The sequence below is a fragment of the Biomphalaria glabrata genome, chromosome 8, assembly GCF_947242115.1.
Source record: "Biomphalaria glabrata chromosome 8, xgBioGlab47.1, whole genome shotgun sequence".
Classification (NCBI taxonomy): Eukaryota; Metazoa; Mollusca; class Gastropoda; family Planorbidae; genus Biomphalaria; species Biomphalaria glabrata.
In genome coordinates, this window is record NC_074718.1 from 23,298,735 (window position 1) to 23,324,143 (window position 25,409).

Sequence of the window (25,409 nt, forward strand, 5' to 3'; positions counted from 1 at the left end):
TCAAGTGACAGGGAGATATTTGTGTTCAAGTCACAGGGAGATATTTGTGTTCAAGTGACAGGGAGATATTTGTGTTCAAGTGACAGGGAGATATTTGTGTTCAAGTGACAGGGAGATGTTTGTGTTCAAGTGACAGGGAGATATTTGTGTTCAAGTGACAGGGAGATATTTGTGTTCAAGTGACAGGGAGATATTTGTGTTCAAGTCACAGGGAGATATTTGTGTTCAAGTGACAGGGAGATATTTGTGTTCAAGTGACAGGGAGATATTTGTGTTCAAGTGACAGGGAGATATTTGTGTTCAAATGACAGGGAGATATTTGTGTTCAAGTGACAGGGAGATATTTGTGTTCAAGTGACAGGGAGATATTTGTGTTCAAGTGACTGGAAGATATTTGTGTTCAAGTCACAGGAGATATTTGTGTTCAAGTGACAGGGAGATATTTGTGTTCAAGTGACAGGGAGATATTTGTGTTCAAGTCACAGGGAGATATTTGTGTTCAAGTCACAGGGAGATATTTGTGTTTAAATGATAGGGAGATATTTGTGTTCAAGTCACAGGGAGATATTTGTGTTCAAGTGACAGGGATATATTTGTGTTCAAGTCACAGGGAGATATTTGTGTTTAAATGATAGGGAGATATTTGTGTTCAAGTCACAGGGAGATATTTGTGTTCAAGTGACAGGGATATATTTGTGTTCAAGTCACAGGGAGATATTTGTGTTTAAGTCACAGGGAGATATTTGTGTTCAAGTGACAGGGAGATATTTGTGTTCAAGTGACTGGAAGATATTTGTGTTCAAGTCACAGGGAGATATTTGTGTTCAAGTCACAGGGAGATATTCGTGTTCAAGTGACAGGGAGATATTCGTGTTCAAGTGACAGGGAGATATTTGTGTTCAAGTGACAGGGAGATATTTGTGTTCAAGTGACAGGGAGATATTTGTGTTCAAGTCACAGGGAGATATTTGTGTTCAAGTGACAGGGAGATATTTTTGTTCAAGTCACAGGGAGATATTTGTGTTCAAATGACAGGGAGATATTTGTGTTCAAGTGACAGGGAGATATTTGTGTTTAAATAACAGGGAGATATTTGTGTTCAAATGACAGGGAGATATTTGTGTTCAAATGACAGGGAGATATTTGTGTTCAAGTGACAGGGAGATATTTGTGTTCAAATGACAGGGAGATATTTGTGTTCAAATGACAGGGAGATATTTGTGTTCAAATGACAGGGAGATATTTGTGTTCAAATGACAGGGAGATATTTGTGTTCAAGTGACAGGGAGATATTTGTGTTCTAGTCACAGGGAGATATATGTGTTCAAGTTACAGGGAGATATTTGTGTTCAAATGACAGGGAGATATTTGTGTTCAAGTCACAGGGAGATATTTGTGTTCAAGTGACAGGGAGATATTTGTGTTCAAGTGACAGGGAGATATTTTTGTTCAAGTCACAGGGAGATATTTGTGTTCAAATGACAGGGAGATATTTGTGTTCAAGTGACAGGGAGATATTTGTGTTCAAATAACAGGGAGATATTTGTGTTCAAATGACAGGGAGATATTTGTGTTCAAATGACAGGGAGATATTTGTGTTCAAGTGACAGGGAGATATTTGTGTTCAAATGACAGGGAGATATTTGTGTTCAAATGACAGGGAGATATTTGTGTTCAAATGACAGGGAGATATTTGTGTTCAAATGACAGGGAGATATTTGTGTTCAAGTGACAGGGAGATATTTGTGTTCTAGTCACAGGGAGATATATGTGTTCAAGTTACAGGGAGATATTCGTGTTTGTCTTTTCTTTCTTGTTTTGAAAACTAATTTTAGCCGGCTCTTACAGCTGCTAGGAAGTGATTGGCTCGTTTTGTGGGTGCTGTTACGTACAACGTGATGACAGGAGGGGAGCCACACTATCTTGCAACTCGTCGCGAAACAGGAACAGGTTCAGTTCGTGTGTGTGTGTATGTGTAAGTGTTCAGTTTTAAATTGATGGGTTCTCTTGGAATCTCATGGGCGGCCCAAGAACTCATTTGAAAATGGGTTTAGAACGTAAGAAGTTCCCGTTGATGTTCCGCCTTCGGGATAGTGTTACCTTTTCCTCAGTTGTATATAAAAAAAAATTACATAACTTAGATAACTTAGATCTCTTGTTCTATTCTAAAAATAGAATTCAAAACTATGTCAACAAGCTAATCAAAATGTAATTTTCTTGAAATATTAGTTTTTCTTTCTTGAAGCTACTTTGATTACATAAACTAATAAAACTTTCAACATCAACCCCGGCATCATTGTACACGTATGCATTGCTCTGTTCCTAGGAAAAAGTAACTGACAGTTAGTGACGTAAGCTATTTTATTAAATTTAAGGTCTGCCTGTATGTTGTTTTAAATTGAGTGACACTGACTATAGTGACTAGACCTATCCTTTTGGTTGACATGAATCAAACAAACTACAGCAAAACCAACAAAGACAACAACTAATCAAACAAAAGAAATACAAGCTGCCAGTTTTTCTAGTAGGAGCTTTGAACTATTGCCACGATGGTCGCGAGCTCAACTCCTGCCGTCCTGGAGAAACGTCCGAAACTAATAAACCAAACATGTACATGTGTAGAGAGCATCAAGCTGTGTCGGAATTAGATCTGGAAATACTGCACTAAATGACCAACTGAATTTCTCTCTCTCTCACATCTATCTATCTATCTATCTATCTATCTATCTATCTATCTATCTATCTATCTATCTATCTATCTATCTATCTATCTATCTATCTATCTATCTATCTATCTATCTATCTATCTATCTATCTATCTATCTATCTATCTATCTACACACACACATACATATATACATACATACATACATACATACATATATATATATATATATATATATATATATATATATATATATATATATATATATATATATATATATGTGTTAAAATTTATAAATATTGTATTTTTATTAATAAATCTTTATTGACTCCTTGGGAGTCACTAAAAGCCCTGAAATGGAGTTGCGATTCTATAATGGTTGGGATCCACTGCTTGATTTTTATTACCCAATACTAGAACATTAATTATCATGACTGGAAATAGTACTATATCCTACTACCCAATACTAGAACATTAATTATCATGACTGGAAATAGTACTATATCCTACTACCCAATACTAGAACATTAATTATCATGACTGGAAATAGTACTATATCCTATTACCCAATACTAGAACATTAATTATCATGACTGGAAATAGTACTATATCCTATTACCCAATACTAGAACATTAATTATCATGATTGGAAATCCTACTATATCCTACTACCCAATACTAGAACATTAATTATCATGACTGGAAATAGTACTATATCCTATTACCCAATACTAGAACATTAATTATCATGACTGGAAATAGTACTATATCCTACTACCCAATACTAGAACATTAATTATCATGATTGGAAATCCTACTATATCCTACTACCCAATACTAGAACATTAATTATCATGATTGGAAATCCTACTATATCCTACTACCCAATACTAGAACATTAATTATCATGATTGGAAATCCTACTATATCCTACTACCCAATACTAGAACATTAATTATCATGATTGCAAATCCTACTATATCCTACTACCCAATACTAGAACATTAATTATCATGATTGGAAATCCTACTATATCCTACTACCCAATACTAGAACATTAATTATCATGATTGGAAATCCTACTATATCCTACTACCCAATAACATTGTGTAAGTCACAGATTAGAAAGGATCACCAGCATCTTAAAGATGTGGTCGTATGGAGGTGAGGAACACAAGGTTTTGTTTTTAAATAAATCAAATGTCTCTTCTTAGACAATAAAAACACAACACAATATACAGATGTATATAATATTTGTGGCAATATATGTTACATCATACATCTATACATCTCTCTCTCTCTCTCTCTATCTCTCTCTTCGTTGTCTTTACGCCTGTCTGCATTTCTAACGGTCTATCTGTTGATCTGTCTGTTAGTCTACCTGTCTTTCTATATTTACAAAGGTAATGCACTGTGCATACATGTGAATGCATGCTAAAAACTGACTTTAAAAAGCTACTTTATAAATACATTACGAGGAAAAAAACAGCAACAAAAAAAAAACAACTCCCCCAAAAAAACAACTCAAACTTACATAGACCTACCGAGAAAAATGTTCCTGTATTAATAATCCACTGCACTAAGTATGATTGTTTTGTGCTAGGTCAGTGCAATGAAAAACACATTAAGCAGAATTAGCCTGCTACCAGGAGTTTAGATTTCCACCGAGAGCTGGTTGCGTCTGAAGCATTGCTAGTAATAATTACCATTATTCAGACACATCGAGAGAGAGAGAGAGAGAGAGAGAGTGGGAGGGAGGCAGAGAGGGGTGGCTGGAAAGGTACATTGGGGGTAATGGGGAGGGAGACCAGAGCACTTCCAGGAGTGTATCTTGGACATATATATTTTGACATGCGTCCACTTATGAACGGTTGGCTGCGTTGCGAATGTAGAAAAGAAAAAAAAAAGAAGAAAAAATATTTTAGCAGCGCGGTGGCTTGGCTTCCGAAACGATTTTTCTGGGTTCGAAACTCGATGAAGACTGGGTTTTTTGAATGTCCGGGTTTTAGTCCACCTCTTATTGGGTAACTGACTTGAGTTGGGTAATGTAAAGGCAGTTGGTCGTTGTGCTGGCCACATGACACACTGCTCTAATGGGTAACTGACTGTAGTTGGGTAATGTAGAGGCGGTTGGTCGTTGTGCTGGCCACATGACACACTGCTCTAATGGGTAACTGACTGTAGTTGGGTAATGTAGAGGCGGTTGGTCGTTGTGCTGGCCACATGACACACTGCTCTAATGGGTAACTGACTGTAGTTGGGTAATGTAGAGGCGGTTGGTCGTTGTGCTGGCCACATGACACCCTGCTCTAATGGGTAACTGACTTTAATTGGGTAATGTAAAGGCAGTTGGTCGTTGTGCTGGCCACATGACACCCTGCTCTAATGGGTAACTGACTGTAGTTGGGTAATGTAGAGGCAGTTGGTCGTTGTGCTGGCCACATGACACCCTGCTCGTTAACCGTTGGCCAAAGAAACATATGACCTTAACATCATCTGCCCTATAGATCGCAAGGTCCTTACTTTACATCTATATGTGGGTAGCGAGGGGCACCATAATGGGTCCGTAAATGGGTTAGTAAAATAGGTCATAAGATGTAAGCTTAATATATAAAATAATAAAAAAATAATTATAATGTGTACATCTAATTTTGTTATGCATTCGCCATCAATAGTGTAACGAGCTTGTTTTTACATTGTCAGCTTAATAAAAATACAGAAACTGACTGGGCGCTGGGAATGGGCTCCGGATTGTCGTCTCGATGCCAGAGCTCAAAGCATACACCGCCCCCATTCCCGTCCGTCCAGCGGGATGTTTGGGCTAGGATGTAATGCTCTTTCATTCTGATGGACGATATGTAACCTGTAACATAAACTCTAGGGATAAATCTAATGATTTGTTTGAACAAATGGAACAAAACAACAACAACAACGAAATGGGAGCAATTAATAAGACCTACATTTTCCATTTACAAACAAGAAGATGTACTTTCTATGTCAAGCTTATCTGTAAAATCTGGAGACACAGAAAATTGCCCAGGACATAAAAGATGCACTCTCTTTGCTAAGTGTGCCTGTAAAAATTTAGAGGTACAGAGGATTTCCCAGGACCTAATAGATCTACTCTCTTTGCTAAGTGTGCCTGTAAAAATTTAGAGGTACAGAGGATTTCCCAGGACCTAATAGATCTACTCTCTTTGCTAAGTGTGCCTGTAAAAATTTAGAGGTACAGAGGATTTCCCAGGACCTAATAGATCTACTCTCTTTGCTAAATGGGCCTGTAAAATTTAGAGGTACAGAAGATTTCCCAGGACCTAATAGATCTACTCTCTTTGCTAAGTGTGCCTGTAAAATTTAGAGGTACAGAGGATTTCCCAGGACCTAATAGATCTACTCTCTTTGCTAAGTGTGCCTGTAAAATTTAGAGGTACAGAGGATTTCCCAGGACCTAATAGATCTACTCTCTTTGCTAAGTGTGCCTGTAAAATTTAGAGGTACAGAGGATTTCCCAGGACCTAATAGATCCACTCTCTTTGCTAAGTGTGCCCGTAAAATCTGGTGGAATCCGAAGATTGCCCAGGACCTTATAAAATCTGGAGATACAAAAGATTTCCCAGGACCTTATAAAATCTGGAGATACCGAGGATTGCCCAGGACCTTATAAAATCTGGAGATACCGAAGATTGCTAGGACCTTATAAAATCTGGAGATACCAAAGAATGCTAGGACCTTATAAAATCTGGAGATACCGAAGATTGCTAGGACCTTATAAAATCTGGAGATACCAAAGAATGCTAGGACCTTATAAAATCTGGAGATACCGAAGATTGCTAGGACCTTATAAAATCTGAAGATACCAAAGATCGCCCAGGACCTTATAAAATCTGGAGATACCGAAGATTGCTAGGACCTTATAAAATCTGGAGATACCGAAGATTGCCCAGGACCTTATAAAATCTGGAGATACCGAAGATTGCCCAGGACCTTCTAAAATCTGGAGATACCGAAGATTGCCCAGGACCTTATAAAATCTGGAGATACCGAAGATTGCCCAGGAGCTTATAAAATCTGGAGATACCGAAGATTGCTAGGACCTTATAAAATCTGGAGATACCAAAGAATGCTAGGACCTTATAAAATCTGGAGATACCGAAGATTGCCCAGGACCTTATAAAATCTGGAGATACCGAAGATTGCTAGGACCTTATAAAATCTGGAGATACCGAAGATTGCTAGGACTTTATAAAATCTGGAGATACCGAAGATTGCCCAGGACCTTATAAAATCTGGAGATACCGAAGATTGCCCAGGACCTTATAAAATCTGGAGATACCGAAGATTGCCCAGGACCTTATAAAATCTCTAGATACCGAAGATTGTCCAGGATCTTATAAAATCTGGAGATACCGAAGATTGCCCAGGACCTAATAAAATCTGTACAGTCTGAGCACAGACATTTCAGAGTTACACTGAAGATAAATAAATAGATAAATGATAAATCAATGACGATTTGTAACTAGACTCTACTCTAGGGTAAAAGATCAAGACTTTGATTGGCGATTGCTCGGACGATGCTAAAAGTGTTAGCATCGGACAGTAAATGGTGGTCGACCAACGCAGCTTCTATCTGTTGTCATCCTTCGAAAGCTCCAACCAGGTTCTAACCACACGAAGCTCTAATCTAATCCTACGCACTCAGTGATAAATGGACAAACTAGGGGGATTTAAAGCCAGGGGCTTCAACTGACGATCTCGAGTGAAAATTTCAAATTGTCTGCTTATTGAAATAGACACCAGAAATTTTGGAAGAGAATTCAAAGTACTGACTATTTTCAGACAAACTGATGATATGTAAATTATTTGATCTGACGATAGAGAGAAAGAGAGAGTTAAAGAGAGAGAGAGAAAGAGAGGGAGGGAGAGAAAGAGAGAGTTAGAGAGAGAGAGAAAGAGAGGGAGGGAGAGAAAGATAGAGAACAAAGGAGAGAGAGAGAGAGAGAGAGAGACTAAATTGATATAGTTTCCGCCAGAGTTACGTAGTTCTGTTGTCTTTAGAATTCAGTTTCCCTCTAGATCTTTTGTTTCAGAAGCACAAAGCGGCTTTCTGTTCAGTTCGTGCAGCGGCAATCTTACAATGACTTGAAACAGACGAGCTGTTCATTTGTTGAAGAAGATTTTGACTTTTTCCAACAGAGTTATCTTCTCTTTGACACCCTTCCTTACGCACACAGCGAAGTTCTAGAGTTTGACAACAGCTCAAGTGTAACATAAGAAAATACAAAATTAAGCCGACATCAAATAACACATTTAAAAAAAAAGGGAGAGAGAGAAAGGGAGAAAGGGAGAAAGAGTATAGGAGGAAAGAGAGAGAGGGAGAAAGTCCTACAAAAATAGATATATATGATAGATAATTAGATAGATAGACAGAGACAAGGTGATGTGTACACTCATGAGAGGGCAGTCATAGATAGAGAGAAACAAGGTGTTGTGTACACTCATGAGAGGGCAGTCATAGATAGACAGAGACAAGGTGTTGTGTACACTCATGAGAGGGCAGTCATAGATAGACAGAGACAAGGTGTTGTGTACACTCATGAGAGGGCAGTCATAGATAGACAGAGACAAGGTGTTGTGTACACTCATGAGAGGGCAGTCATAGATAGACAGAGACAAGGTGTTGTGTATACTCATGAGAGGGCAGTCATAGATAGACAGAGACAAGGTGTTGTGTATACTCATGAGAGGGCAGTCATAGATAGACAGAGACAAGGTGTTGTGTATACTCATGAGAGGGCAGTCATAGATAGACAGAGACAAGGTGTTGTGTATACTCATGAGAGGGCAGTCATAGATAGACAGAGACAAGGTGTTGTGTACAATCATGAGAGGGCAGTCATAGATAGACAGAGACAAAAAGTTGTGTATACTCATGAGAGGGCAGTACACTCATGAGAGGGCAGTCATAGATAGACAGAGACAAGGTGTTGTTTACAATCATGAGAGGGCAGTCACAGATAGACAGAGACAAGGTGATGTGTACACTCATGAGAGGGCAGTCATAGATAGACAGAGACAAGGTGATGTGTACACTCATGAGAGGGCAGTCAAAGATAGACAGAGACAAGGTGATGTGTACACTCATGAGAGGGCAGTCATAGATAGACAGAGACAAGGTGATGTGTACACTCATGAGAGGGCAGTCATAGATAGACAGAGACAAGGTGATGTGTACACTCATGAGAGGGCAGTCATAGATAGACAGAGACAAGGTGATGTGTACACTCATGAGAGGGCAGTCATAGATAGACAGAGACAAGGTGATGTGTACACTCATGAGAGGGCAGTCATAGATAGACAGAGACAAGGTGATGTGTACACTCATGAGAGGGCAGTCATAGATAGACAGAGACAAGGTGTTGTGTACACTCATGAGAGGGCAGTCATAGATAGACAGAGACAAGGTGATGTGTACACTCATGAGAGGGCAGTCATAGATAGACAGAGACAAGGTGTTGTGTACACTTATGAGAGGGCAGTCATAGATAGACAGAGACAAGGTGTTGTGTACACTTATGAGAGGGCAGTCATAGATAGACAGAGACAAGGTGTTGTGTATACTCATGAGAGGGCAGTACACTCATGAGAGGGCAGTCATAGATAGACAGAGACAAGGTGTTGTGTACACTCATGAGAGGGCAGTCATAGATAGACAGAGACAAGGTGATGTGTACACTCATGAGAGGGCAGTACACTCATGAGAGGGCAGTCATAGATAGACAGAGACAAGGTGTTGTGTACACTCATGAGAGGGCAGTCATAGATAGACAGAGACAAGGTGTTGTGTACACTCATGAGAGGGCAGTCATAGATAGACAGAGACAGGGTTATGTGTACACTCATGAGAGGGCAGTCATAGATAGACAGAGACAAGGTGATGTGTACACTCATGAGAGGGCAGTACACTCATGAGAGGGCAGTCATAGATAGACAGAGACAAGGTGTTGTGTACACTCATGAGAGGGCAGTCATAGATAGACAGAGACAAGGTGTTGTGTACACTCATGAGAGGGCAGTCATAGATAGACAGAGACAGGGTTATGTGTACACTCATGAGAGGGCAGTCATAGATAGACAGAGACAAGGTGATGTGTACACTCATGAGAGGGCAGTCATAGATAGACAGAGACAAGGTGTTGTGTACAATCATGAGAGGGCAGTCATAGATAGACAGAGACAAGGTGATGTGTACACTCATGAGAGGGCAGTACACTCATGAGAGGGCAGTCATAGATAGACAGAGACAAGGTGTTGTGTACACTCATGAGAGGGCAGACATAGATAGACAGAGACAAGGTGTTGTGTATACTCATGAGAGGGCAGTCATAGATAGACAGAGACAAGGTGTTGTGTACACTCATGAGAGGGCAGTCATAGATAGACAGGACAAGGTGATGTGTACATTCATGAGAGGGCAGTCATAGATAGACAGAGACAAGGTGTTGTGTATACTCATGAGAGGGCAGTACACTCATGAGAGGGTAGTCATAGATAGACAGAGACAAGGTGTTGTGTACACTCATGAGAGGGCAGTACACTCATGAGAGGGCAGTCATAGATAGACAGAGACAAGGTGTTGTGTACACTCATGAGAGGGCAGTCATAGATAGACCAAATGAAAGAGGGGAGAGGGTGGGGGAGAATGGATTCTAGTGTGTACAAGAACATGTGTGTGTGTGAGTCCTTAAAAGAGAGAGAGAGAGACAGAGAAAGAGAGAGAGACTGAGAAAGAGAGAGAGAGAGAGAGAGATGTCACATGTTTAAAATGTTTAAAATATATGCACACTAAGTGAGTGTAGTGGTAATTGCACTGTAAGTAGAGACACAAGTTCGATTATTAAAACTTAAACATAGAAAAAAACATAAACAATACTTTAAAAAAAAACAAGCGAAGTATAGTTGTATCAATTAGTTTAGATTCGATCTAGTCTAAAAATAAAAAGGGGTAACGACCTGAATTCGAACTCATGGTTCAAGCCTTCTCAGGCTAACACGGTAACCACTCTGCTAGTAAAGAGCTTATGACTATAAAAGATTGTATAGTTATCTAGAGTTTCTATAGTCTTGCTATGCTTCTCAGATTTGTGTTCACTAAGACTCAGAAGACGACCCCTCTCCGGAAATCTCCGGAAATTATTAAAATCTTTTGAAAACTCATACAAATCTCCTGAAATATATAGATAACAATTGTCATTTTGGGGTGTCATTTAATATGGAAAATGCGTGATAAAAAACGGCATTATGCAATACCCGTAATTGTGGAATCTGGTGAAAGAAGCTTCTCGCGCCTCAAACTAATGAAGAATTAATTGAGGTCAACAATTCTCGAAGATAGATTGAAACATTTGGTAATTCTTGCTATTGAGCGTGATCTATGTAGGAAACAGAATTTTTATGATATACTATATGGCTTCGCTACACGCAAGGCTCGTAAAGTAAGTCTGTACGTAGTAAAGAATGAATAAAATGCAAAGAAGAATTTATTTTCTAATACAAATTCTTAATTTTCACTTATTATCCGTATCCCTACCCAAACTTGCCACCGCCAAAGCCGTTTCGCATAGAGCCCCAGAACGGTTGAGTCCGGCCCTACTATTTATTAACGGGTGAATACAGAGTAGATTAATTGTCCCACCCCCTCTTTTTTTTTACCGCAACAAATACGTGGGGTAGAAATAAAAAGAGTGATTTTTCCATGACTTCTTGGTCGCAACGGTTAAGTCCGGCCCTGCTATTTTGTGACGGGTGAATACTACTTGTTCTCCCCACTCTTTTTTTTTTCGTAGGTTAACTCTAGTACGTCTTGTAGAAATAAAAGAGTGATCTTTCCTTTACTTCTTGGTGTCCAAACTGTTGAGCCATCTCTATATATATAGATACAGGGGGGCCGCTACCTAATGTGCAATGTGTGCATTGCACGGAGGCGGCCGACATTAGGGGGTGGCCAAATCATCATTCCAAGGTTACTTTAAAACAAAAGGTTATTAAATAGAAAAAAAAAACCTTAAATATTTTAAATTCTAATTATTCCATTATTCTTAAAAAATAAAAACAATATTCGTTCATGAGAAATTATTCTGGAAACTATAACAAATAAAATACAGCAGCGTGCAAGGGATTCCCACGAGTTTTCCATAAGCGCGTACTCATTTCTAGCCTTGAATTTTCGCGGGTTGTCTGTCATGTTTGTTTTAAGTCGAATAGTTTGTTTTAAGTCGAATAGCCCGCTCTGTAAGTAGATCTATTACCGGTAATTAAAAAGTCAATTTTAAAAACATTTTCACTGGGGGGAGGGGGCGGCGCTAGTTCCTCTCATATGGAGGGGGAGAACGCAACGTTCTGACAAAAAGAGGTGTTATGGAGTGTGTGGTGAGAATTAGGCGATTGATTGGTGGTTATGCAGTGACGATGATGAAATTAACGTACCTAGTGCTAATGTGAGACGATCCTAAGACATGAAAAAGTAAAGACTTTATATTTGTTGTGCGCTAAAAGAATGTTTAGACCTCTTGCCGACTTGAGCGGAAACCTGCCGTATCTTCAATTCTACCTCCAGCCTCCAGTAAGACCTTTTAAAAGTGCTTACAAATGATGTAGACTGTACAATTTCCGAAAACAACAACAACAACGTTTTAATGAAGCTTCATGACGTCACTTTGGAATCTTTACAAAGTGTTAAATTAATACAAATGTAAAATCAAACATAAAGATTGTGACTATATTTTCTTTTCTATTTTATTACATTCTTAAAAAAAAAAACTCACGGACCTCACTGTGGAAGCCTACATCGCTCCTCTGGGCTCCAGCTTCTAAATGGGGCTTGAAGGAAAATGTTATCTAGGGAGTGGCCACCCGGGAATGTGAGAAACACTGGCTATGTTTTATTTCAAGTGATTGTTTAAGTGACTTGTACTTTGGATTATTTACTTTGTATTAAACTCATGAAAATATAAAATACAATCGTGAAATTGTATATAGATCATGATCATTTAAATTGTTCATTGTAATATACCCAGCACAGCTCATCAATTATAATGGTCTCAAATACAGGAGCATAAGCGAGTTGTCAGAACAAGATCAATTTTTAATGTTGATCACAAAGAACCAAGATGTCTTATTTCTGAATGCACATAAATCCGAAATTGTTTGATGATTCCTAGTTGTACTTCAGGGCTACAACAACTGGGTGAATATGAAAAATGGAATAGTCTACAAAAGATGGATTCAAAGGGTAATTTTGGAATAGTGTCCAGCTCAGTCTGAATGGATTTTTTTTAGAAAAAAAAGGGGTCGGTATTTTTTATTTCGCACGCAGGCTGCCACAACCCTCGCAGCGGCCTTGTATAGATACCACCACTTCAGTCAAGTACAATTTCTTTCGCTTGTTCGAAATATCAAACACAAAAATTTACAACCAACAGTTATTGGTTATTTTTTATTTTTTTGGTCTTGATTCTTGTGTTGTCGGGTAAAAGAAATAATGGGGCAAAATTTCAGCTTGATCCGACATTGGGTGTGGGATAAATAATGTGTACGAACTTTCTACCAGACAGACAGACAGTTTGCATTAATATAAGCTTTATAAAAAGTCCCGAGCACCTACAGAATGCAACGATAATAACCATAAAGACTATAAACAGAACAAGGCCAAGAACAACAACTGCATGAGTTTCTCGGTGTTTTCAATTTGGTTACTAAGCACATACACATACAAACAGCACTTACACATAACCGTAACTCGTAACACGAACATAGGCTTTAGACAGAATGAAATTTTGTCTTGACATATTTATTACTTTGCTAAAAAAAAAGGAGCCCACTAACTTGGTGTGTAGACTGCGACCTTTGGAGGTCAAGACAAGGTTGTTTTCTCGCGGTTTACTTCCGGCGGGAACAGACAGCTGGCAGCTTGTGTCTGACAGGGCAAACGAACCAGAAGACAAATGCAGGGTCAGACATAAACATTTGGATGAAACAGAAGCATGCCCAAAGCGACTCACTCAGGGGCAGCGAAGTACTTAGATATGGAGTACCTGAACATAACCTGTTCATGCTCTTTGATCATTTTGGTTTCTGGGACTTTAGTACTTCGAGAGTTTATAATGGAACTCAATCTTGTTTTTGACTGTGTAGCTAATTTTGTTTTCGTAGTTTCAGAAAATTCATAACTAAAGCATTTTGATTAATTATACACACACGCGCGCAAACACACGCACACACACAAATAAGGCAAAAAATGTTTTGTACTCTTTGCTTTGAAATGTCTTAGGAAAAGTGGAATGGGTTTGGATTTAACTTTTGCACAGCGTTTGAAATTGATTATTAAATTATATATTCTTTTTTTCCTATAGAAAAACACTTTTATAATGTGCCTATACTTTTATAGATTTGTCGCTTTTCTGGTTATGTTTCAGTACGTTTATCAGGTTGTCTGGTAGTTTATTTGTATACATGAAATTTATTTTTATTTGTGTTCATATTTGAGGAAAACAAAAGTAGAAATATTCCTTGTAAACACAGAAAACATCTTCTTGACTTGTTTCAAACAATTGGCTTTTCCCTGAAGCATTATGATGTATTAAAAAGTTTTTACAAACCAAATAAGATCATAAAACTAAAATGTTATTTAACCTTAGTTAAGCTAATAATAGAATATGCCTCTGTTTGGGACCCATCAACTCAAGAAAACATTCAGAAACCAGAACAGACACAAAATAAAGCAGTGAGATTCATAAACAAACAAATATACACATTTGATTAGAGCAGTGGTTCCCAAAGTTTTTTGTCTTGCAGACCCCTTGCAATGTTTTCTAGTTTTTGGTAGACCCCGTGCTTAAATAATATTTCATTTGTGCAAATTCATTGACTTCTTAAAGAAATTTTTTTTAAAACGAGTTCTAACTGTAGCGCTGAAGAGTGAGCAAGTAATTTCAAAACAACAAATGAAGTTGTAGACTTCTACATTTATTAATGAAATTTAAAATAAAAGCTAGCAAAATTAATGTTGATATGTACTACATGAAATCAGCTAACAAAAAAATTTTTTATTACGAGTGAATTATATGATCCTGAAGCTTTAATAATACAATTCAATGTATGGCTTTTTAATTTAGGCTTTAACTCAGTTAATGGTGTCAATTTTTGAATTAGTTGATTGGCAATCTTGATGAAGCCTCTTTATACTAAATATGAAGATAAAAGAGCAATTAGAAACTTTATGGCGATAATGTTTTTAAGCCAGACGAGCTGATATCTTTTATTTAAATTGTAGACTACTTTAAGTTGGCCATTACCTATTCCAAGCAGTTCTTATTGTAATGTTAAGTTCTTCTTTTCTAGATTATTATCATTGGCTTTATTATCAATAGAGATATTACCTTTTTCAGAATATCCTGATATCTCCATGGAAAATCTGACTAGAGATCATTTAAATGTTCAACATACGTCAAAACAACCTCCTTCGGACAGTTTGACTGTCTTAAATTTTGTTTCAAAATTATATCCAAGCATCCAAGAACTTCGAAAATGTCAAAAAGAGAAACAAAATCTTGTTAAATGACTTTTGACAACCATCGAACATCAGTGTGAAGTCATTTTCTTCCTACAACTGAGCAAATCATCACGTATTCAACTCGTTGCTTCAGATTTCTTGAATTGCTTTCAAAACACATTTCTGAGTTTCATGCAATTTATACTGCTCATATTTTTTACAACTAAAAGTTTTCATGAATAAACACAGTGTGTCGCTAATACTCTTGGGACTTTTCATTTTTAAACGTTCGATAGCTTTACAGCGTTTCATTAGATTACATAAAACCTTGTGACATAGATTCCACATAAGTATTTGCAGTCGGACAAGGAAGGAATAAAGCCAACATTCAAATAATCAACACTGGGATGTGTACATTTCTTTTTAGATTCTCAATCAACTTTATATTATTTAACAGAAGGCGAAAGTATGCTGTTGAAGTAAGTTATTACAATTTAAAAGAACAATTTTTCATTCAAATATATGTGTGTTTGTGAGGTATTTCCATTAATGTGAGATGTACTCATAGTGGTGTCTGTGTTAGATGTACTCCTAGTGGTGTCTGTGTGAGATGTACTCATAGTTGTGTCTGTGTGAGATGTACTCATAGTTGTGTCTGTGTTAGATGTACTCATAGTGGTGTCTGTGTGAGATGTACTCATAGTGGTGTCTGTGTTAGATGTACTCCTAGTGGTGTCTGTGTTAGATGTACTCATAGTGGTGTCTGTGTGAGATGTACTCATAGTTGTGTCTGTGTTAGATGTACTCATAGTGGTGTCTGTGTGAGATGTACTCATAGTGGTGTCTGTGTTAGATGTACTCATAGTGGTGTCTGTGTTAGATGTACTCATAGTGGTGTCTGTGTGAGATGTACTCATAGTTGTGTCTGTGTGAGATGTACTCCTAGTGGTGTCTGTGTTAGATGTACTCATAGTGTTGTCTGTGTGAGATGTACTCATAGTGTTGTCTGTGTTAGATGTACTCCTAGTGGTGTCTGTGTGAGATGTACTCATAGTGGTGTCTGTGTGAGATGTACTCATAGTGGTGTCTGTGTGAGATGTACTCATAGTGTTGTCTGTGTTAGATGTACTCATAGTGGTGTCTGTGTGAGATGTACTCATAGTGGTGTCTGTGTGAGATGTACTCATAGTTGTGTCTGTGTTAGATGTACTCATAGTGGTGTCTGTGTTAGATGTACTCATAGTGGTGTCTGTGTGAGATGTACTCATAGTGGTGTCTGTGTGAGATGTGCTCATAGTGGTGTCTGTGTGAGATGTACTCCTAGTGGTGTCTGTGTTAGATGTACTCATAGTTGTGTCTGTGTGAGATGTACTCATAGTGTTGTCTGTGTGAGATGTACTCATAGTGTTGTCTGTGTGAGATGTACTCATAGTGTTGTCTGTGTGAGATGTACTCATAGTGGTGTCTGTGTGAGATCTACTCATAGTGTTGTCTGTGTGAGATGTACTCATAGTGTTGTCTGTGTGAGATGTACTCATAGTGTTGTCTGTGTGAGATCTACTCATAGTGGTGTCTGTGTGAGATCTACTCATAGTGTTGTCTGTGTGAGATCTACTCATAGTGTTGTCTGTGTGAGATGTACTCATAGTGTTGTCTGTGTGAGATGTACTCATAGTGTTGTCTGTGTGAGATCTACTCATAGTGTTGTCTGTGTGAGATCTACTCATAGTGTTGTCTGTGTGAGATCTACTCATAGTGTTGTCTGTGTGAGATGTACTCATAGTGTTGTCTGTGTGAGATGTACTCATAGTGTTGTCTGTGTGAGATGTACTCATAGTGTTGTCTGTGTGAGATCTACTCATAGTGTTGTCTGTGTGAGATGTACTCATAGTGTTGTCTGTGTGAGATCTACTCATAGTGTTGTCTGTGTGAGATCTACTCATAGTGTTGTCTGTGTGAGATGTACTCATAGTTGTGTCTGTGTGAGATGTACTCCTAGTGGTGTCTGTGTGAGATTGTGACAGGTGGTGAAATGTGACGTGTGTTTGGCGCGTTTAATGTCTAGGGAATGATTATTTTTAAAGCTATCACACCGCCACTTATCAGCATATGAATCGGGAGCAGACACGCAACGAGACAAAGCAATGAAAGATAGATACAAAAGTTAAAAATGAAGAATATTTGTTTACATAAATATACATATAAGAATAAAAAGAGGGAGGGTTTGCATCTATCTCTAATTAGTAAGGTATTTTGATCATCCCTCTAGCACTTAATAAGAGAGCATGTCACTTTGTCCTCTGACTTAGCTGGTTGTCCTGTTGATGTCGCAGCTGGCTGTGTCCTGGCTTGAGGTTCTGCAGCTGGAGGTGGCGCTCTAGCGGATAGAGGGACGCCGGAGATATAGTTCTTGTGGAGTCTCAATCCCAAAATCTAATATCTGTAGTGGGCACAGTAAGGCGGGTGGCCGGCTACCGTGGGCACAAGGTTATTGCGGGCAGAGCGGATCTGCCGTGGGCAGGGTAGTTGACAGGATATGTCCAGTGAGTTGCAGAGGGTTGGCGTAGCTATGACGTCTCACACAGATCTGAATCTATAGCGACGTCGCACCGAATAGCTTGACAGGTGGGCTGTCGAATAGGCGGGCAATGCCGATAGCGCCAAGTGGTAGAGTTGAGTAGATCTCAGTAGGCAAGTGCAGTGCTGAATAGCACTAAGCACAAATGCAGGTAAATAGATCGTTGATCCAATAAATAAATAGGCAGGTCTCAGTAGGAAAGTGCAGTGCTGAATAGCACTCGGCACATAAATATGCAGATCAGTGAGCTAGTGCAGTGCTGAATGGCACTAAGCACAAAGATAGTAGGTGATTCTTGATAGCAAACAAATAGTTGATCCAATAAATAGGCAGACACCTGAGGGAGGCTGCGGATAAATAAAGACAAGTTAGGACATGTCTCTCATGCATCTTATCGATGCCCTCGCCTGAGGTGCATTCGTCAGATTGGTAAAATTGCTTTAGAGCACAATGGGGAGATGATGACAAATGGGATTGGGAAAATAGATGGCTGATAGTAGCAATATAAAAGGGTACATAATAGGGAAAGTAATAATATAAAAATGTACATAAAAGGGGAAATAATAATCTCACATAAACAACACAGGTGGATAGAGAAAGAGAAGGGGGGGGGGGAATGGGCGGTGGTCAGCGACCCAGACGATTTGTTTACATATGACCGTGGGTCGAGAACAATGGAGCGCGCTTGAATGGAGAGGGTGTCCGTTCAAGCGGCGCAACTCTCATTAGAGTAAAATGAGTAAAGGGGAGATAATTCATTAAGGGGAGATAACTCATATCTCCTTTCTAAGCGCAGTATTAGTGCGATAGTAAAATTATCAAGGCTGTCAACCGAGATAAAGGAAATAAAATAAGGTGTACAAATATATACATGGTTGCATCAATGATCAATTGAGCAACGTAGCATTAATAGATTAATGCAATACATAAAATATACATTAGCCATGTTCATGTTTTCTACTTACGACAGTGAGAAATACACAATGCACTAATTAAATATAAATGAACTAAGCAAAATACACATGATAAAATCCAATGGAAATATACACAGAGTAATTAAGATGGAACTTGTGATTAATTTCGGCTTACCACCAGGTATTCCTCTAGGAGGGAGAATAAATGATATAGTTCAGACTCGATAGCTCAGCTCGAATGAGAAAGAAGAGAGTCTGACTTGATTTAATTTACCTTATATATAAAGGCCTGGAAAATGCGAGCAGAAACCGGAAATGTCCTAGGCTTAGAATTATCTTACACGTGGGTGAAGTCCGACAAGAGATGGGATTCGCACATTGGGAGGTCAATGGGCGTGTTTGTCCTCGTGGTCTCCTAGATCAAAGAGAGACATAGGAGAAAGGGGGGGGGGAGGGGTGACTTGCATTAAACACAAGGTGGTGTCCACTGCGGCTGTCAGACATCCTGTCGATAAGATCAAAGTCTGTGCGTATCTTTGCCCCGGTCAAGGGAAGATAAATGAAAGGACTGGCCTAGTTTTCTCCAAGGTGGTGGACTAAGGTCTAGCCTGGAAAGAAAAAGGTGGGGCGGGTGGAGAATTCAGGGGTAGGACGGGGAAATAATTAAAATAAAATAAATAAATAATGAAAAATAATAATTAATGCTGTGATAAATTCGAGTGACTCTGACAGCGAGTTTTTGACTTGTCACAGAGACGTACTCATAGTGTTGTCTGTGTGAGATGTACTCATAGTGGTGTCTGTGTGAGATGTTTTCATAGTGGTGTCTGTGTGAGATGTTTTCATAGTGGTGTCTGTGTGAAATGTACTCATAGTGGTGTCTGTGTGAGATGTACTCATAGTGGTGTCTGTGTTAGATGTACTCATAGTGGTGTCTGTGTGAGATGTACTCATAGTGGTGGCTGTGTGAGATGTACTCATAGTGGTGTCTGTGTTAGATGTACTCATAGTTGTGTCTGTGTGAGATGTACTCATAGTGTTGTCTGTGTGAGATGTACTCATAGTGGTGTCTGTGTTAGATGTACTCATAGTTGTGTCTGTGTGAGATGTACTCATAGTGTTGTCTGTGTGAGATGTACTCATAGTTGTGTCTGTGTGAGATGTACTCATAGTGGTGTCTGTGTGAGATGTACTCATAGTGTTGTCTGTGTGACATGTACGCATAGTGGTGTCTGTGTTAGATGTACTCATAGTGTTGTCTGTGTGAGATGTACTCATAGTGGTGTCTGTGTGAGATGTACTCATAGTGGTGTCTGTGTGAGATCTACTCATAGTGTTGTCTGTGTGAGATGTACTCATAGACCCACCACTCATTTTTTCACTCTCGTAAACTCCTTGGGAGTTATGGCAGATCCCTTGGGGTTTTTAAAAACCACTTTGGGAATCACTTGGATTAGAATAGTATCTATAGTATAATCATTAAATTAAGAGACCCCTTAGGATAGCAGACTTCAATTTAAAGCAGCAGTTATACATAAAACCCTAAACTATAACCTTCAAATGCAAAGCCAAAACTCATAAAATACTCAGAAAGACAGAGAGATAAAGTCACATTTCTCGTTCCACATGCTAGGTCAAATTTGTACAAATGCTCCTTCTTCCCTTGTGTCAGCCGTAAAAATCCACATGCATGACTAGATTGACCTAGCGTTGAACGTAATCAAGTGACCTCTGTATTGTATAAGATACGATACATTTAAAACAGTCTCAACGATTAAGGAAAATTAAGATTTGTATTCGAACATAAGTGTTTTGGTTTATTAGAAATGCATTCCATCTGTCTACTCTGTCTATGTCCATGTTAATAATGTTGCACAATAAGAATCGAACCTTTACTGAACATTATTACGTTAGCAAATCTTCTAACAACTCTCCAGTCTGTAAGATTGAAATGTGAACTGCTCAGTCCTCAAGTCTCTTTCTTCAACTCAAAGATTGTGAATTATGATAACAACAAGGCACACTAGAACACATTAAAAAAACAAAAACATTTTCTCTTTGTGTTCATAGATTAAACAAAAGTCTGCTTTCTAAACAGACATTTCTTTTCTTATTTGAACAAATAATAATTTAAAATATGACGGCTCTCCATATCGGTACCCGCACACACACACACACACAGTTTATTTGCCAAAGGTTCTTGTCATATTTTTGGTTAGACAAGTTTCAAGGGAAGTAATCATTGAAAACAAAATGCGGACATAAACATCAAACAGTGAGTTTAAATCTTTTCAGAGTGCGACATCATGTCAGACTTAATAGACAGTAATCAACTAGAGATTGTGTGTTTACAGAGAGAGAGAGAGAGAGAGAAAGAGAGAGAGAGAACGCAATATTTTTGAGTAACATTTCAATGAAATATTGCTAGAGCTATTGTTATTTATATTAACGCCTGTTATTCACTTAAGTTCTACTGCTTTCAAAGCTGTTCACAGAATGGCTATTTATCTCTTTCATAGATTTTTTTGACATATCATTAATGCATTTCTTTTAAAAACTATTATTCTTTTAAATGACGACGCTTTTGTAAGCGTTTCCAAAAGGGGGGGGGGAAGCTATTATTTTTGTGTTGTCTGTGCTTCCGTCCATCCATACATCCGTCGGTCGTTACGTTTGAATCTCAAAAACTAAGGAAAACAAATAAAGGTTTTAGAAAATCCAAAGTTTCACTTGCAACGACCACTCTAACTCTAAAAGCAAACGCTTTTTTTTTTAAAGTTAAATATGTTATTCGTTTTTAGCGGCCCCCGAAAGGGGAAAAGACGCTATTAGTTTCTTTTGGCCTGTCTGTCCATCCTTCCGTCTGTCCGTCCCGTTTAGATCTCAGAAACTAGAAGAGAAAATGAAAATCGGACATCATGATATTTTAGATAATTCATTCCGAAAGTGAACCATCTAATTTTAATAATTATCTATTAACTATTAATAGTAACAAATACCGGAAGTTTTTTTTAACAGAAATAATCACTACACTGCAAAACCGCCTGGTATGGGGTTTTAAACTCAAAACCCCCTTGGCCGCACTGGGGCAAGTGATGGTTTAGTATTAAAATCTCACCTAAAATAAACAGAATCAAAGCAAAAAAAAATCAGTCACTAAATTATGATCCTCCTTCGGGACGGGGGGGGGATTTCATTTTGGAAGGGGGTTGGGTGAACCTCCCCTGGCTACGCCCATCATATATATATACGTAATCGTATGCTTCTATCTCTAATGGCCCACTAACAACTTAGTTAAGGAAAGGACTCTTCCACAGTCCTGGAATTAGAGATTTGCTATTCACCAACATGTGACGTTTGCTTGTGCATGTTAGTGTAATTTCACTTTGAATTTTAGTACTACTTGATGTCGCGTATGTCCACTCCAGTTAATACAGAACAACACGTATTAGTTCGAAGCTCAACCCTCAATTAGTTCATCATGTGACCATATCGTTTAGGCCAGGCTCACACAGAATTTCATATCTTTAAACTAATCAGTTCATTGAATAATAATGATAAAAACTATATTATAATCACAACGTCAGGGTTATATATATATATATATTTTTGCATTTAGGGAGTGAAGATCTTCACCTTCGATTGTTTGTATTTCATTCTTCATTTTGATATTCGTGTTGAAACTATTGAAAACTGTCTCTTTGTCTCTCGAGACTTTCTAATGTCTACATTTTGGTTTAGTTTCTTTTTTTTTTTTTGTTTGTTGCTTTTACTTATTTATTTGCTCTTTTTTTTTTCTTTCTATTTTTTTTTCTTTTCATTTGTATTGCGTTTCAAAACAACAAGTTAGCTTTTTTTTCCTTTCGCTTGCTCTTTTGATCTAAAGTCTCCTTAGAAACCGGAACATCAAGATTGAAATACTTCTGTTCAGGTTATTCCTTTCAAACAACGTTTTACGAAATTCTTACCTCAGGTAAAAACTGAGGTACTGTTCCACGTCACGTGATGTCAACAATGCATTGTGAGATTTGTTCAGATTAGCAGACATCTTGTCTTGCTGGGCCGATGACTGACCAGATAGCTAGAAGTTCAATTTAGCTACACATTTTTTGTTCGAAAAGTAAAATGAAAAAAGTATATGAGTTACAATCAATGGTGCCGCCTGATAGGTTAAAAAAAGAGAGCAAAAAGAAAAAGTTTGTTTGTATATATAATATAATATAATATAATATAATATAATATAATATAATATAATATAATATAATATAATATAATATAATATAATATAATATAATATAATATAATATAATATAATATAATATAATATAATATAATATAATATAATATAATATAATATAATATAATATAATATAATATAATATAATATAATATAATATAATATAATATAATATAATATAATATAATATAATATAATATAATATATGATATTGTTATACTTATAGTTATAGTTATAATATCATCTCTTTCCGTGGTTCCGTCTGTGGCCAAGGCCACCAACCAGCTTCCTCCAGGTGTCTCTGTCCTGTGCGAGTCTCTCCAAATGTACCAATGTCTTGCCCATCTGATGGCATCAGCATCCAAATCTCAGCGCCATGTATTTCTGGACCGTCCCCTTTTCCTCTTTTCTAGGGTGTTTCAGGTGAGGGCTTGCCTTGCGATGTTGGATACAGGCTTGCGATAGTTATGACCTATCCATCTCCAGCGTCTCTGAATAATACCATATTCAATGAGCTCCTGATGCTTTTTTTTCTTTGTTACTATTCTCCAGTAGTGATCTCGTCGTGCTAATTAACCATAAGAATCTTTTTGAGGCAGGTATTGATGTGTATTTCTATTGTAGCTCTCCAGGTGTCTGCTCGTTAGTTTTGGCTTCATAATGGTGTTGAAGAGCCTGTTCTTGGTGGTGGTGCATATTTCCTTGGATCGCCAGGTGTTCTTAGCTGATGGAAAGCTGCTCGAGCAACTGACATCTGGTTTACGGAGGATTTTATCCAAGCTTGGATGCCCTCCTAGGTTCCAATATATTCTCAAGTAGTTATGTTGGACAAAACTGGTGACTTATCTGATCCCTTCCCCATAGAAAATGGCGTAAAGCAGGGTTGTGTGCTTCCTCTTAGTCTGTTTGCTATCTTCTTTGGCGCATTGCTGGGTCAAATGAGGCAGTGACTGCACGAAGGAATCTTATTCAGGTTCAGCTCAGACAGCAGTGTGTTCAACCTTCGCGCCTACTATCTCATACTTAAACAAAAGAGATGGTCGTCACAGAGCTTTTCCGTGCGGATTATTCCCCTTACTTGCTCTTATAAGCACCAGCACGCCTTTGACGAATCCGCGCACACTTCTATTGGTTTAACAATAAACATACAAAAAAAAAGAGAAGTCATATTTCAGAAATCCCCCCAAAAATACACTCAGCCCCAAAGTTCACCCTAAATGGACAACACTATATATCGGGGAACTACTGGGAAGCACAATATCCAATGACGTAGCACTTTCAAGTGAAGCTCATAAAGCAAGCAGCGCTTTAGGGCGCCTCCAAGCTAGAGTGGGGTGGAATAAATCACTCCACCTTTCTACAAAAATCATTGTCGAACAGGCAGTGGTTCTCTCAACCCTTCTCTATGGATCTATGGGTATATACAGAAAGCAACTAAGACTACTAGAACATTTTCACCAAAGATATCTGCGCTTCAGCATGGGCGTTCATATATCTATATATACCTCATTAATTTTCGGACTCGAAGACAAGCCGTATTAATATATATATGTAGAGAGAGAGAGAGAGACACATAGAGACAAAGAGTGAGAAAGATATATGGAAAGAAGATAATAATAATAATCATATTAATAGCGACAGATAATAAACTAGAAAAACGTTAAAAGTAGCCTAGCTTGTTTAAAAAGACAATACCTCCTCTATGCAACGTATAGAGCAATTGTTTTTCTCTTTAAATGAATGAATGTTAGATTTAAAAACATTTTTTTACCTCGCCCCCTTCCCCTTTCTGCAAGAGAAAGAATTTAGAGATCTAGTACACTTGATATTATAATATTCAAATGATAAGCATTTAGAATTTTTAGATCTAATAGAAGTCTAGACTGACAAGACAATGCGCACAATTATCCTGAACATTAATTTATTAAACTCTTGAATTAATAAAGCCTTACATTAGAAAATTCCCGAACGCGACTGTCCATTCAAGCAAGCGATAGTCTTTTCAAAACCGATGTTGGATCTAGACCTAGAATCCTAGATATAGATCTCTAGCCAAATTTAAATTTATTTAATTTTTCACTTGAAAAATGATAACGCTCAAACTGAGTTGTTCCCGGTGTGGCCAACGAGCTAGTTATTCTTTTCTCAGCGATAGATATCAACTGTTATAGTTCTAGGAAAATACTTAGAGTCGTTTTTGAGATCAGCTTTCCAGGTTCATGGATCCAGGTTCCATGAACGAGTGTCTTGAATAGATGTGTGAAAACAGAACTAAACTTATAGACGTACATCTAGATGTCTGTATTAATCACAGACTTTTTACTGTGTCCAAATATACACTTAATGAACTATGAATTGAATCAATAAGACCTGGTTTTGTTTCTCCCTGTTTCATACTTTAATGCTACAAAACATTTAAATTGCTAGACGAGCCAGCCTGCCAGGTAAGTTGACTGACGTAAGTCTAA

General features: G+C 38.0%; 1 protein-coding gene and 1 long non-coding RNA gene across 7 annotated transcripts in view; one reads left to right on the top strand and one right to left on the bottom strand.

Moving 5' to 3' along the window:
- Window positions 1–25,409, bottom strand: part of LOC106063109 (putative protocadherin beta-18) — a 66,199-nt gene that overhangs the window by 39,844 nt on the left and 946 nt on the right. For 2 of the 6 annotated variants that reach the window (XM_056039718.1, XM_056039723.1), the window contains exon 1: window positions 4,210–4,355. The exons of 1 other annotated variant lie outside the window; for it this stretch is intronic. The gene's annotated coding sequence lies outside the window, so the exon portion shown is untranslated. Of the gene's footprint in view, window positions 1–4,199; window positions 4,366–22,672; window positions 22,803–25,409 lie in introns of those variants that run through there. 3 more of the 6 variants (XM_056039720.1, XM_056039717.1, XM_056039721.1) reach the window with 3 other exon arrangements.
- The window catches only part of LOC129927907 (uncharacterized), a 31,863-nt gene continuing 20,083 nt past the window's right edge, over window positions 13,630–25,409 (top strand). Inside the window, exons 1-2 of the long non-coding RNA XR_008779560.1 lie at window positions 13,630–13,851; window positions 15,109–15,691. This is a non-coding gene — a long non-coding RNA (uncharacterized LOC129927907). The remainder of the gene's footprint in view (window positions 13,852–15,108; window positions 15,692–25,409) is intronic.